General features: G+C 37.8%; 1 pseudogene; it reads left to right on the top strand.

Moving 5' to 3' along the window:
• LOC112915474 (ubiquinol-cytochrome c reductase complex assembly factor 2 pseudogene) overlaps positions 1–16,702 on the top strand; it is a 336,465-nt pseudogene that overhangs the window by 286,215 nt on the left and 33,548 nt on the right.

The raw sequence follows: 16,702 nt of genomic DNA, 5'->3' as shown, positions 1-16,702 counted from the left end.
CTTTCTATGTAATGGAAAAAAGCATAAAGGTAATGAGTAGACACTCTGGAAGCTGAAATGCCAAAGAAGCATAACCAGGCTTTGGTTCTACCCATGCTGGAGGGTTTTGTATATTCAATTCATTACTAATGATTCATTTTATTTGAAAGACTTGGTCTATGTGAGATTGTATTTGAAAAATCTGTGCAGTTAGGGGGACTGTAGTATTTCTGTGGAAAATTAAACTGATGCAAAGAACAAAGCCAGATAGAGAGGATGGATGCCCAAATAAATGATTCGGGACAAAACAGGCAGAGCAGCACCTAAGTGTGAGTTTATGCTATTATTAAGCAGTGGCAAAAGATTTGAAAGTGGTTAGAGTTGGAACATTCTGACCATCAGTGTCAGCTCCTTGAAGAAACTTAAAAAAAAATCCAACAAACTTTATTTTTCTCATAACTGGTTTAGATACAGTAAAGTATCCCATCTCCTTTTTATTTCCTTTCAAACACTTTCTGGTGGTGATAGTGGGTGGAGATCAGTTGCCTTATAATAGAAAGCACACTATAGCTAGTTCTATGTTCTTTGTTCCGTCTTAATCTCTTTGAACTCCTTAGAGTGCTAGCTAGGAGTCTCCCTAGGCACCTACAGGAGAATGAGTTCTCTGTGTGTGCTGTGGGAACCAGGCTGAATGTGAGCATATCCCAGAAGCAGCACCAACTGCACTTTGGATTAGAGATCCTTCAGGGTGGAGGTGGCTGAGCTAGAAGTCCGGGCACTCAAAGTACCTCCCCAGACCACAGCATCCCAGGTCAGTGGTTTTAAAACTGGCTGAGGTTTAAAAATTGCAGACTTTAGGGTTTCAGCCAAATATCCCAAACGAGCACATCCAAGAGTGGATTCTGGAAATCTGCCTTCTTAACAAATAATCTGAAGATCGGCTAAGATTCCAAGCTACAATTCTAAGTCCTTTGTGAAGAAGAAATCACCCTCCCTCCTCACTCCACCAGCGTGATTATTTTTGTGCGTGGTGAGAGAAGAGTGAGACCCGGGTTTGGGAAAAGCTTCTCAGTATATCCACCTTCTTAAAGGCTCCATCCTCCCCTCCCAAACTACCAGCTTTACTGTGTAGGAATCTGAATTTGACATTTTCATCCACTTTCCCATTTTTTGGCTTAGCTTTGCCTTGGCCAAATATTAGGCAGCTGGAAAAGTGACTGGGTACCTTAAAGATAGATACTGACATATAATCATGTCAGTAATTAGTGGAGGTTCCAGAAAATGGAACTTTACCCATTAAAGTGCCAACACTTTTTTTTAAAAGTATTAAGACACCTCTGCTTTCAGAAACAGAGTATTGAACATTTGTACTTTTCCTGATGATTCAGAATTGTCATTAAACTATGACTTCTTTTGCTGTGCAATGCACTATGTTAAGGAAAGTTTTGAAGCTGGTAAGTCAATCTCTCCTGCAATTTTTATTCTGTGTTGTTGTTGTTATAGTTTTGGTTTGCCTGTGTGGTACCATTGACTCTGCCTTTTTGAGGGCCAGCTGCCTCCGTACTGCTGTCAGTATGTTTGCCTGGGAAGTATATGTCCTTTAATTTTTGTTTCTAATCTTTGTAGGCTGCGGTACCAAATAGCTGAACTGCTGGAACTAGATCTTAATTAGAATGAGCTGGATTCTGGGCAAAGTTTTGGTGATCTGTCCTGGGAGTAACCGTCCCAGCTTAGGGAGATGCATGTCATGACATTTGTTCTGGCTGCCCAGAAGGTTTTGTTTACACGTTTATTTTGTTTACTTACGTATGGCTGTGTTTCAGAGGACTCTGAGTTGTTGCAGTGGTTAGTTCTGACTAACTGAAGAGTTATTGTCTATAGCAGAAAACTTGAAGTGAGCATTTGTTTGCAGGTGCCAGCATATTCCTTTTTTACCTGATGATGATTGAGAGAAAGGTTGAAAATGCCGGTTGGAATGTGGAACAAACAGAGCATTGGTTTTATTTTTTTTCTTTCCCTCTTAGACTATCAATGATGCTGGATCCCAGGCTGCACCAGGAAGGGGTTTTGACTTCTCTCCTTCCTGTTATTTTATTTTGCACCCAGAAAATAGATTGGCAGCTGTCATAGCCACACAAACACTTGGCTTGTTGGTAGCTTAGGAAAATGCAACCCTTTTCTGTTTGCTGATAATCAGAGCAAAGAAAAGCACCTGCTGGGTTATCTTATGGGAGCAAAGAAGGACTAATGCCCAATCTCCAAAGAAAACCGCCAATTCCCTGGCTATTCTCCCGGACAAGTAGTTTGGTGCCACAGAGCAGCTGTGTGTAGAGACACACTTCTTGGGTCCAAGAGGAAGGATATTCTTGGCTTACAGACTCAGCCCACAGTAGCCCCTTGGTGGCAGTCAGGGCCACTCATTCTAGCGGACAAATTCACCAAAGTAAGTTATCTATCTGTGTATCTTTGAGATCAATGGGAAGAGCTTCCTCCTGGCTTTCTGCTCTTTGCCATTAACACCATAAACTCACCTGCCAAAATGACCCGGCATTCTTGGCTTCTCCTTTATTTTATTTATCTCAACAAATCTTACCTCTCTCTCCATCTCTCTTTCTCTCCAAAAAGACTAAAAATAAAACTAGATAGGGGATCCCTGGGTGGCTCAGCGGTTTAGCACCTGCCTTTGGCCCAGGGCGTGATCCTGGAGTCCCAGGATCGAGTCCCACATTGGGCTCCCTACACGGAACCTGCTTCTCCCTTTGCTTATGTCTCTGCCTCTCTCTCTCTCTCTCTCTCTCTCTCTGTTTTTCATGAATAAATAAAATATTTAAAAATAAATAAATAAAACTAGATAGAAATGGGTTAGAATATGAAGATGCTTAACAATGTCTGTTTAGTTGTAATGTCAGTGGCTTTCTTTTGTTTTAAGTCATTAAGCAGTCATTTCACCTTTAAAGGACAAATTGTAAATCCTAACAGTGATCTACATTGAAATAATTATAATGTACCAACTTGTACATATTCATATTCTTTTTAAAAAATATTTTATTTATTTATGCATGAGAGATGCACAGAGAGTTAGAGACACCCTGCATGGAGCCTGATGTGGGACTTGATTCCAGGCCTCCAGGATCAGGCCCCGGATTGAAGACGGTGCTAAACTGCTGAGCCATCGGGGCTGCCCTACATATTCATATTCTTATATCAGCAGTGTAAAAGTTTGAAACCTTTGTAAAAGAGTTGTTTTGCTTTCCAAGTATGGAATTGATATGTGGCTTTTCAATTTTGTTATTTTATTTATTGTGAAAAATTATTGCCTGCTTATACTTTGAGATTTTTTAAATTTGTGGGCCTCCATTTATTTATTGGTAGAAGATTCATGCTCTTGTTGAGTCTTCTGTACCTTATAAAGGTAATTGTAGCTGTTCGTAGAGAAAGGCTGGCCTCCTAACTCCTCACCATTTTATCCAGGGACTAAATATTGACTTTTGTCACATAGCTACCATATGCTATTTTAATGTGTATTATTCTACATTTGTTTTTCACAGGGGTGATATTTACAGATAAGGATAAAATGACTTTGAATGTAAAAGAAAAAAAGTATTGCTAAAGAAATACTCAAAATACATAGGGCATTTTCCCTTATAATTTATACTTTGATTTTATAGTACCTATATTCATTTGTAGTTTTTTTTTATGATCCTTAGGTGGGATATGCCTTTCGAAGCCAGATACAGAGAAGGCATAGAGATTATTATATGCTCATTAAGGGACTCTGAAATCTAACTGCTGAGTTACATTATGGCATCACCCTTGGTAATAAGATCTTGAAAAAATTTTTAAGCTTTCTATGCCTTATTTTACTCCTTTAGGAGGGGAAATAATAATAATACTACAATTCTCATAGGATTGTTATGAAATTATAGATAGCCAATTTAAAGGATGTAGCTCAGTGCCCAGCATGTGATAAAGATGCAACAAATGTCTATAACTATTACTTTATTGTCCTAGCTGCAAATGAATCTCTGTACAAATTCTGACAAATGCTGCACCTCCAAAATTAACTGATAAGTCAGTAATCTTTGGAAGAGACCTAAAAGTGGCATAAAAGTTAGATGGATTAAATACAATAAACAAAGCAAAGCAACAAAATCCACTTTACAGGCATTCAATAATTATTTGTTGTTTTAAAAATAATTAGGTATTAGGTATTAGAAACCAATAGATTAACAGACTCTCTGGGTTGGGTGTGGAAACTTAAGTAAATATCATCCTTCCTAATTGCCTCCTTCAGGGTTTTTGTCTCCTCTACCATGTTCCCTTACCATTCATCCTAATATTTGAATGTCTCCAGTGATCCTAATACTTGAACCTCTCCAGAGATGTCTCCTATTTACGAGGAGGCAGTTTTGATTATTGGGAAGATTATTTAGGTTGGGCTGACAATCTGCTTCTTTTGCTTCCACCCATCCTTCCTAGGTTGGCTTTTATGGTTCTTCATGTGTCAGTGGCTCACATATTTAAATATATTTTCTACATTCTCCATTCCTTTCATTTTACAGACATAACTTTTGTTAAATCACATGATTTCAAGTTCTCGATTGTTATGAATTATGAATTTTTGAACTGGGCTTACTTCATTTAGAAACTGTATTTAGTTACAAGTAACAGGGACTACCAAACTAGAGGCTTAAAACAGAAAGGGATATATTTTCCTCTCACATAAGAGAAAACCTGTAGTTCAGAGCTAACATGGTAATAGCAAATTCTTCAGGTTCCAGGACGTTCTGAATTTCTTCTCTGCCCCTCAGGTTTGGGAGGTGACCATTTAGCTACTACTGTTGTGTTCCCATTCTGGAGGCAGGAAAAATTAGAAGTGCCTGATGCAAATAGGGTGCATACCTCCTGCATCTGCTTCCCTATTGAAAGAGCTCCCTTGGACATTAACAGCAACTTCTACTTCTTCTTGGCCGGAACTATGTCATATGCTCAACACAAATGTAAGGAAGGCAAGGAAATGTAGTTTTCAACTAAGGTTTCAGTGCTGAGGTTTCAATCCTCCTGAATAAAAGGAGGATTATTTCAGTAAGAAAAAAGGGTAAACTACACCTAAGGTAGGAAACTGGCAGTCTGCATTAGGATGTTCTTGGAAAAATTTCCTTCTGAAGTGTGGTCTCTCCACTTCAACAACAGTCTGGAGATTAAATGACTCTGAAGAGTAGAATGGGACTACATCTGGGTAGAAATTTGACTTCTAGAAAATAGTACCAATTAATTAAAATACCACAGAAAAAGTAGAGAGCAGTCCTAACTTGGGCAGAACTTTGTTTATCCAACTCATTTGAGCTCAGCGCCAGTAATCTTAATGTTTACCAAGGCTTCCTACCCATTGAGAACTGAAAGGCTGCTCTTTCCTGGACTGTTTTCTGCTCTACATTCTGACATGCACATGTGGTAGATCCAAAAAGCAGCCTCTAAAGATATGCTCTACTAAAATGCCTATGAGTAAGTGGCATAGTGGTAAAGTCATTTTAGGAAAGTGTAAGTCAGTGAATGAAGTTCTTTATGATATGTGTATTAATGCCAAGATATTCTAAGAAATTATTCTAGAGTACAGAGTCTTGCTGGGATTAGAAAATTTAAACAACCTTGCTGTTAACTTCTCTTTCTGTCCAAGGGATCCCAGATTTTACTGGAATGGGGAAAACAAAAGCATAGTGGTACCCATTGAGAAAAACTGTAAGTAAAACCAAAGAAAACACATGCTTACTCCGTAAGGTGTTCTGAAAACTGCAGCTATCTCCGAGAGTGAAAGGAGTTGAAATAAGATTAATTGGTATATCACAGACATCAGCCAATATATCCTTTCCAGCTACAGAGAAGCCCATACTTAGCTAGCTCAGCTATGGTTCATAGCCAGATGTTGGTGGTAGTAACAAGGGCCTTCTTCTTGCCTGTGTTTCACGAGTACAAGTAATGTGACTAGTATCTGACTTTATCCCCCAAAACTTGGAGACAAGCCTCCATTGGCTGAATCTGGACTCTTTAGACAGAAAATGCTCTCAGCACCAACAATGCAGACAGTTAACATCAAGGCCAACTTAAAAGAGTATCCTCTTTCTTTTTATTTTCTTCTTCTTCATTTTCAGGTTAGATTGAAATCCTACATCCTGCTATCTACCTAGTTTCCAAACACCCATCTTTCTGAAGCAGGAATGGAATGTAAAAGTACAATCCAGGAATAGGTTGACAAATGCAAATTGTGTCTGGTCTTCCCATAATCCTACCTGACTCTAATAGGATTTTATCTGACAGTCACTATATGATTTTTTTAAACCAGTTTTTACATCAGCCCCAAGGAAGAAGTGGCAAAAAATATAATAAAGAAATATGGTTACTAATTTCATAAAGTCAATAATAACTTTGATGATGTAGGAAAAAATGTTCCAAGTTCTGAAAATATAAAAATCTGTAAGAAACAGTTTCTGTCCTTATAAAGCTTATGATTAAGTGACTACTCAGAACTTAATCTTTGTATTGTGGATTCTACAAGTGAACTTTTATAACAAATATTTCCTTTTTTTTAATTGAAATGTAATTAATATACAATATTATATTTTTTCACGTGTACAGCATATTACTTCACCAATTGTATGCATTACTTAGCGCTCGCCACGATATATTTACTGTCTTCACCAAACAACATTGTTATATTACTGACTATATTCCCTATGCCATACTTTTTATCTCTATGATTTATTTTATGACTGAAAATTTGTACCTCTTAATCCTCTTTACCTATTTCATGTTTGTCTACCCATCTTCCTTCTGAAAACCATCAGTTTATTCTCTGTACTTAAGAGGCTACTTTTTTGTTGGTTTTCTTCTTGTTTGCTCATTTGTTTTGTTTTTTAGATTCCACATTTTAAATGTGAAATTTTATTATAAGAACCTTAGGAAATATCTTTCAGTATTCATAATGTTCTAGTGTAGATTACTGAAATATAGGCATTTCATCCAGGATGACTCATGCATTGCAGATCTGAACTATTGCTTAAATGGGTTCAAAGGAAATGTCAATTGAGTTTGTTGATTGTTGAACCTATTTCTAGTGGTATCAGAATGACTGGAGTCTGATAGCTAAGGTTTTATTCCTTTCATCAGCTGTTATGGACTTCATAAAGACATAAGAAATGTGTATTTCAAAGCAGCAAATCATATTTAAAGGATTACTTAAAATTAAATCATGTCTCCTGTATTTAAAGAAGTCAGATAACATTTTAATTCTTAAATAACGAAATATAGAGATTTTTGTTTTCCTTTCTTTCCATTCTTTTCACATAACTTTTACTTCTCATTTCAAAGTAGATTTTGCAGTGGTTGATATCTCTTTTAATATGGCCTACACAAGGAAGTTTTCTCTCCAGTGCTAAAAATACATAAAATATGGACATGATCAATAAATGTTATTTCTCTTTACAGGAGGCAGAATGTGACACGAGTGACTCTCAAGCCTGGTACATACCAGAGCCACCTGGAAAACTGGTAAAATATACCGCTGCCTGGCCCCTAGGTTACCCAGAACCATGGACTCTAGAGTGGGGCCCAGACATTGGCATTGTTTTAAAATATCTCTAGGTGATTATAATGTCCAAGAATAGCTAGAAACTCCCACTTTTGTTGGAAAGCAAAATAATCAAATTATGCTAATTGGCACCAAATAGTGTATAGCTTATAGTGTCGTTTGAATTTCCAAAGTCAGTATCTAACAGATTCTGATCACTGTGACAAAGTATAATGAAAGCATTTAGGTAAGGGCAGAAAATATTTCAGGCAGGAGAGTCTTAAGTATTCCTTAAGTTTCAACACTTAGATGACTACACGGCCTGACTTAACTGCTTTGGATATGTGACCCTGGCTTTTAACTCAGCTTCCTAAAGAGGGATGTGTTAAACACTTCTCTGATGCTTATATGCTTATATTTTAGTAGATTTTTCCTAAAACTGAAATTTCTGGGAATATAAATACTTTTGATTGCCCAGAGCCTCATTTGCCCTTCTATCTTTGTCCTTTTATCATTAGAGCTATGCCCATTCAGGGAAAATAAAATGCATACCCTAAAACAATCAAGGGGACACTAAGCCATTTGAAGCTTCATTGGCTTTCTTAGGTAATCTTGTCTAATATAGAAGGGGTTGAGTATCAAATTTTTAAAATATTTCTTGAATTTTCTAGTTACTTAGAATGTATTCTCCTATTTGTTACATTTCTCTGTGTACTAACTTCAATATTTGTACATTTGTGATTGGAATGCCTATACTGTCTTTTATGGGTAAGCGGTAATGTCTATTCCATTTCTCAAATTCTTCATTGTAAGATGTGTGGATAATGAAGTCAAAGAGCAGAATTCACATTCTTGTTTAGCTTCCTCCCTAGCTGTGTGATCTTAGGCAAATCATTAACCTCTCCAAGCCTTAATTTTCTTATCTGTGAAACAAACAGAAGTGATCATAGTTCCTATGTCTTAGACTTATTATGGAGTTTGAAAAAGATAATGTAAGTAAAGTCCGTGCCACGTGTGCTAAATATTATTACAATTATTTCTTTACCACTATTCAATTTTTTAGAGAAATAAAAAGGCTTGAAGGAAAATGAATAATTGCTTTGGAGATAAGGATTTTTCGATGAAAAAAATTTGCATTTGTCCCTATTGCAAGTATTTGAAATGTAGTAATTTGAATACCTGAAATCTCAAATCAAGAGCTATGACAGCATATTTTATCTCCAGGGAATGCTAGAAAATTTCCTCTATTTCATTATATGCATTGTCAAAGTCATCCAACACTTCATAGAAGACGCTAGGAAATATGCACCCACTAGAAAAGAGGAGAGAAATGCAGTTTCTGGCAAGTCACAGAATTCCTTGGGATTGGGGTGGGATGGGATGTGATCAAAGTAGTAAAGTGTTGCTATTCCCCTTGAATTCTTTTTCTTTTTCTTTTTCTTTTTCTTTTTCTTTTTCTTTTTCTTTTTTTTTTTTTTTTATGAATTCTTTCTTTTTAAAATATGGCCTCCAATCCTTATTTGAATGTTATCTGTGAGCTAATTCAGGGTGAGAGACGAAACCTTGGGAACAGCATGTACAGATAATTATCTTCTAGTTACTTTACAGAAATGTCCATGTGCTGACCCTCCCTGTCTCCTTTCTCCAGAGCACAAAACTACTACAAAATCTTCTTCAACTTACGATGGGGAGGGGTCACATCCCAATTAACCCTTCGTAAGTTGAAAATGTCATAAGTAAAAAAATGCATTTAATACACTTAAACTATCAAACATCATAGCTTAGGCTTGCCTGCCTTAAAGCACTCAGAACACTCCACATTAGCCTACACTTGGATAAAATCATCTAACAAAAAAGCCTATTTTACAATAAAGTGTTGCATATCTCATGTAATTTATTGACTACTGTACTGAAAGTGAAAAGCAGAATGGGTATATGGGTACAGAGTGGTTGTAAGGGAATGGGTTGTTTATTGTCATGATCATGTGGCTGCCAGAGCTGTGGCTCACTGCCATCACCCAACATCATGAGAATATTACCATACCGTATATATCACTAGTCTGGGTTAAAGATCAAAATTCAAAATGCAAAATGTGGTTTCTAGTGAAGATGTATTGCTTTCCCACTATCATAAAGTCAAAAAGTTGTAAGTTTAACCATTATAAGTTGAAGACCATCTGTATATATTTTCTTCCCTTTAGTATGCCTTAACCAATATTAGGTAGGTGACTTCATGTTATCTCATGGCAGAGACAAAATACAAACAGAAACAGTAAAGCGCTTAATCTAAAGATGAAAACAATTTATAAGGAGTAGGAATGGGAAAAGAAATTCCCTACCTTTTCTTACTTCCCTCTGGATGGCTTTTATTTCTCTCTCCTCACTGATACTAATAGGTTATAGCAACTTGTATCATCTGTACTTATTCTCCTCTTATTTAACCTCTCCTTCTATGTGTACACTTTTTTGTTGTTGTTTACACTTTTAAATAGCAGTTTCTGAATTCAAGAATCATTGCTTCCATATCTGTTAAAGGGGAAATATATATATATATATATATATATATATATATATATATATATATTATATATACCTGATTTTTATAAAACTTACTTTGAATTTTACTACTAGGACAGTGCTTACAATCTTGTCCAGAGTTATTCTGTTAGTTACAAAAGGAGTTACACAAGGAGGTATTGATTGATGTATGATAAGAAAACAGTGTCTAATTTTGGAAATATCTCATTGTATTTTGGGACCAGGTGAGAATTAAGGGTTATTCTTTTTTGTTCTTTTTTTGTTTTTTGGGTTTTTTTTTTTTTACTTCTGTATTTATGAATTCTCCATTAAAATACCGATTATTTTTTTTTACCTATAACAGACCATGAAATTTATATTTCTGCAACTATTGGAGTTCATTCTCACCTTTTTCTGTCCGTGTTGGGCATGTTTGCTCATTGCTAAGCCTTTTCAGTTATTCATGATCCTAACTAGAATTTTCAGATGACTTAAAATGCATTTCCTTATAGCTTATGTGGCAGGCATCAGATGATTAAAAAACAAAATTCATTTTCCTACTGTGAGCTTAATGCGTCAGAATCTGGGGCACAGTTAGGCTTAGAGGGAGGAAGGAAGGAGCTAAAGAAAAGTGAAAGGTAAAAAAGCAGACATATATCAGGAAAAACTCCAGCCAGGGCGGATGGACTGAGCTTTATCAGTGCTCCTTCATGATATGTGTTGAAATAAATGCAGGAAACAGCTTTTGCTTCAAAGTTTGGAATGTTGTGGTAACTGATATTTAAATGAAGGAATGTTACAGTTGGAAGGGCTGACCTAAAACTCTTTCCAAAACCATCAATTTTATTTATTAAAATTATTGAAGAGAAGAAAAGTGACAAGAAAAATCATAGATCATTTATTTATTGGACAAGGTACTTGGAGTTCTCTTCTGTGGCAGAGCATCAATTAAGATGGGTTTTATTATGCTCAGCATGTGTGTTTGCCTGGTTTAAATTGTTTACGTATTTACTGGCGAGGCGCTAATGAAAATAAATCAGCCCAAAGGACTTTTATCTCCCTGTCTGTGGGACACTGTGAAAGTTGCATTTTTAATGGATGATGACCACAGTTGTTTTTAGGATTCCTGAATGAAGTCATGAAGTCTTAAAAATTTTGGATCTCAAAGTTTTGACTCATGTTACAATTTGAGCAACTGCTTTGCTTTATAGAAAAAAGCTTGGTCTCATTTTGACCAAGGCTGTAGATTCATTCTTACAAGTTGGAGGCTCATTTCTTGGGGATAATATTTTAAAGCCCCATGATTAAGCCAATACTTTAGTTAGGCTGATTTAAATTGTGAGGAAAGATACATCCAGGTCACTTTAAGGCACCATTCCCTCAAATCAGGTATCTGATTCTACACCTTGTCAGTTAAGGGCACTGCAAAATACAGACTTCAGAGCCCTCCGTTAAATAGGGTTAAACTTTTTTTTGGTAGCAAGATTTCAAAGAGACTTCAGTGTCCATGTGGATATTGTGACTAATCAAGAAAGGACATGGCACTGAGTATTTCCCAGACTATTATTGAGCACTATCTATTTACATCTCTCAGAATTCTGTTTCTCAGAAGATGGTTAGGGAAAAGCTGCCTGGAGTGATAGAGTTCCTCATAAACTGGCAGTCAGCCCCCCTGGACTTTGATCTAGAAGCCCATCAGCATGCCTGCCTTATTCAAGAACAGGACTTTGTGACCCACTTTTTTGTGCTACGTGTGTTAATACTTACTGAGGGAGAGGATCCAGGGAAATCTATTGGCCACTCTCCAATATGGAGCACTTTTATTGATATGTCTTAAACCAAGGTGCCCCAGAGCAGTTTGGCCTTTACACATGATCCTTTGGCCTTAGCACAAATTCCTGGGCCAACTAGCTGTGGCCAGTGTAGTAATATGAAGTGGCCAAAACCACAGAATTTTGTGCTGTTTTTCCTCACATGGAGGCTGTGATAGGAGGTTAAGTTTTAAGGACCATTCTGCTTAGGTGGCATCCATCTTCATGTAAGATATTCATTCATTTTATTAATTTATTCAGCAAGCAGTATTAGATGCCTGTTATGTATTGAGCACCATGTTAGGCTATGGAGGTACAAACATGAGTAAGATATCTTTTTTTGGTTCTCAATCAACTTGGTTGTCTTTGTTTCATAAGATACTGTTTGGATGTAAAGTGAGCTGCTTCATTTTGAAAGCCAGTATGGGTGATTTAAATATATACATAACCTCCTTGTTATTTTCCTGTTACTATTTGATCTCCTATTTGTTCTAAATATTCTGCAGTGTTCCCCCCAAAGACACCAGCAGCAGGCAGTCCTGGCGTAAACCTGGGGCACCAGGAATGCAGTACTTGTTGGTTGTTTAATTGGTTGCAAGATTATGGCCTCTTTCCCATGGGGGAGACCTGGTCCGTATGATGCTTCTTTTCTGTTATGCATTCTCAGGATGGGCATCCCAGATGGTCCCTGGCTAATTGTGGGGCAGAAGAGGGACACGGTGGCAGCACATGCAGCGCTGCCAGAAGGAACACATCTGTAGCAGTTGTGTGGATCTTTGTCCTTGGTGAGCTATTCTTTTCTGTGCTGAGGGGCAGGTCTTGAAGAAGAAAACTTCAGGGCAAGAGAAAAACTAACTTGTGCTCTTCTCTGAGATTAAGAGGATCCTGGTTCGTGGCTTACTATGCTCCAGGTTCAGTACTACTGGCATAGAGAGATCCCTTTAGCTATTGGCTCCGGCTAAATATATTGTATATTATGTGCAGGAACATCAACAAGTTAAACAATGTTTGCCCCAGAAAGGGCAAAGATTCTCACTTGCAACAAATTTATCTGTTAGAATCTACTTCACAGTTAAAGAAAGTTGGGATATCTTCTGACAGGAAGGATACATGGCAAAATTACTGAATTTAGCGTTGACGTTGACACTAGCTGTTTAAAAGGGTTGTTTAGGATTGCTTACCATTTGTAGCCAGACAGAGATAGTAGATGATGGAAGACGTTCTTCCTGGGTCTTCTCCTAAAAATCCCCCCCACTCATCCTTCTTTTTGCTGCATTGTTCAAAGTGACAGTCTCATGCACTGTTCTTTTTTGATTCATTGGGTAAGTACTGACTCCAGAATGAAAGGATTACACTGCTTTCCTTTGGTCAGTTCTTTGCATATCTGTTCTTCACAATTCTCTAAGAGGTTTCTTACCATGTGTAAGACGCGGTGCAAGCCACCTGGAGAAACACGACGGTGCACAAGGCATGCTCCCTGCCATCCACTAACAGGTCCACGACTCGACCCAATGTGAGATGTGTGTGATACATTCTACACAAACCATGGTGTAAAGGAAGTTGTGATGGCTTTGTAGAATATGATCATTAGTAGGCAGATTCTGGCACTGATGGATTGGTGTGGACTAGTTTGTAAATGTGCTGCGTCAGGGCCCTGGACAACATCATGGCAACCTCATGTTTCATAAAGATGAAACTCACATAACTGAATTCTTTCAGGAATGCATTTTCCAACTTCTACACACTCTTGAAGCAAAGGCCATAATGCTATAGCTTTGGTTCCTTTTGAACAGTTCACCTTCTGGGAACCTAAGTGGTACTTAGTATATTCTAGGCCATCACCAGCTTCCACTATGGTTGAGGGTCTAGTTTGGTGCCGAGTGTTTCAGTGGCAGATCTAAGGTAGGCCTCTCTTTAAGGCAAATTGTTCTCTGTGTCGTGATGATATCTTACTATGTTAACAAAGGAGCTTTCTAACTTCTATTACACATTACCTGTGTTTAAAGGATCATGTTCGGGACACCTGGGTGGCTCAGCAGTTGGGCACCTGCCTTCAGCTCGGGTCGTGACCTGGGATCCGGGATCAAGTCCCACATCAGGCTCCCTGCAAGGAGCCTGTTTCTCCCTCTGCCTGTGTTTCTACCTCTCTCTCAGTCTGTATCTCTCATGAATAAATAAATAAATCTTAAAAAAAAAGATCATATTCACTTCACTTACCATATATCACTGATTTTAAGGCACACATTTTTTCCACATTTTTGAAATCAGGATGTGTTTTATAGTCACTGGCATGTCATTATTTAGTCTGTGGCCTTGCTCCTCATCCTTAAAAAAATCTTTTTTAAAGACACAAGCCTCGGGATGCCTGGGTGGCTCAGGGGTTGAGCATCTGCCCTTGGCTCAGGTTGTGATCCTAGGGTCCTGGGATTGAGTCCCACATCAGGCTCCTCATAGGAAGCCTGCCTCTCCCTCTGTCTCTGTTTCTGCCTCTCTCTCTCTCTCTGTGTGTCTCTCATAAATAAATAAATAAGTAAGTAAGTAAGTAAATAAATAAATAAATAAATAAATAAATAAATAATCTTAAAAAAAAAATAAAGACACAAGGCCCTACTAAAGGAGCATTGAAGAACCCCTTCCCCCCTGCCATGTTTCTGGTAAATAGCACATTAAAGTAATTCAGGGATTCATTTCATTTGGGTCCTACAGGTGTGAGAAGACCAGGGCACCTTATCTTATATCTCGACATATTTTTGGGTCCTCTCCTTTGTGAAAGAGGGAGCAGTAGCATAGAGAGATATGGGTAAGATCGGTCCATGAATTTAGACTATTTGTGATGAATCCAACAGTCCATGAATGCTACAGAGTATATGTTCTTCTACTGTCCACCATGCCCGTAGGCATATTAGCAGACTCTAACAGATAGCAAAGGCACTCCCATGTAATAAACTAAATGACTATGAGAAGTGTAATAATAGAATATATGAACAATACCAAATGACAGGGTCAGACAATCAGTATAAATCCTGAATGGGAAGAGGCTATTTGGGGCTGGGAAAAGTTAATGGAAGATATGAGAGGTGAACTGGCTTTTGAAAGCAATAAAATATTTGAATAGAGGAAATGGGGATAGGGAGGAAAAATATGTCTTCTTCCCTGTTTTTTTAAACTTCAGTGTCCATTAGGCATAGCCATAGATTAATTAAAAGTGGATGAGCGTTTTTAGGCTCCAAACACACATTTGAAAATACAGCATATGTTTATTATAAGACTGGCTGTTTTACTAAGAACCAGTTGGAATATATGTGCTTTGGGGGTGATTTTGAACCTTTTTCACTAGCTTGGCTTAGCAAAAGAAGCCCACAAAGCCCTGACTCATGTGTGACATAGCACAGACAAGAGTGGCTGGACAGGCTTAACTCTAGAGAGGTTTCAAGGGGACTGTTTCCCTTAGACCTGAGCGTAAAGGGACTATGACCTGTGACTCAGAGAGGCACTCTTGAGCTGGATAAAATGACTAGCCCATTCTCATCTCAAACAAGCCAGCCTAGGCCACACTTGGATTATTTAGCAGGCAGTAATGAGGTCTTTTAAATAAATTAGTCACAGTTTTGGAAGATAATCCTGACTTCCCTTGTGGTTATGCCAGTTATGTTTCAAATCACAGTGAATCCCTTCTTCCCAAGCATGGGCTATGCTACATGTAGGACTTAGTGGAGGGCTCATTTCTATTCTCAAATGGGCCTTCCCCTTCTCCTTCTCAGTCACTTATTCCTGGCTTCTTCTAACACATAAAAGCACAATTTGAGCATCCCAGAACACTTTATCAATAAAGTGTGATATCATTTCTTTATATTTGCATGACTTATTTATTTTAGAACCAAAAATTTATACCTTCACCAATTTTCCTCACCCTCTACTCCTTGCCCCGGCAACCACCAATATGTTCCCTGCATCTACGAGTTTGTGGTTTTGTCTTGTGTTTTTTTGTTGTTGTTTCTAAGAATCAGGCTTTTTTTTTTTTTTAATTACCCAAGTGATTATAGAAACAGTCTTGAGAACCACTGTGTCAGGTTTGAAACCTGATCGGCATCAGTAAATATCTCTAAATCCAGAGGTTGGGGTTGCTCCAGTTTCATAAATCATGAGACAGAATTTTTCCAGCAGCTTTGGAACAAAGACAAAGAATCCAGAACATTCTTAGGCCCCAATGCTGAATAACCCTTAGATTAAGGATTTTAACTTTTTTTTTTTTTTGGTCTATTTCTGCTGTAAAGCAACCCACCTAGTTACCCCTGTGGCTAATATATATGGTATCTTAATGAAAGTTAGAAAAAGCCACCCCTTGCTTAAGACACTTGCTATTTTCTGGCAAATTGTCAGAATATTCAAGTCTATGATAACTATGTAAATGATGCTCCATGGAGTTGTGCAGTGCACAGCCTGCACAACCACACCCTGTGACCCATCACATTCTTGTTTTTCTTGTTTAAACAAGTCATGACCTGAACTAGTGACCTGGAGACTACAGGCCTCAGATGACACACATTGGCAGGTAGTTTTAGGCATGGTTTCTAAGATAAAAGGCAACTTCAAAGTCTGAGATGATGGGTTAAGATGTTCTCAAAAGGCTCCCTGTCTCATGACTCTGTCATGTTGCTTAATTTAGCCCAGGTTGCCAGGGAAATGAATTCAGAGTTGACCAGTACAGTGTCTAGAAACTGTGTATGAATAATAAATAAAATTCATGGCAACTATGCCTTTGCTTGACAACCCGGGATGGATTTATTTGCTTTTGCAAAGCTAAAGACTAACATAACCTGCTCAACCTCAG

This window comes from Vulpes vulpes, chromosome 14 (assembly GCF_048418805.1).
Source record: "Vulpes vulpes isolate BD-2025 chromosome 14, VulVul3, whole genome shotgun sequence".
Lineage (NCBI taxonomy): Eukaryota > Metazoa > Chordata > Mammalia > Carnivora > Canidae > Vulpes > Vulpes vulpes.
Note: the sequence above shows the minus strand (reverse complement) of the source record. Positions and strands in the feature narration are given on the sequence as shown.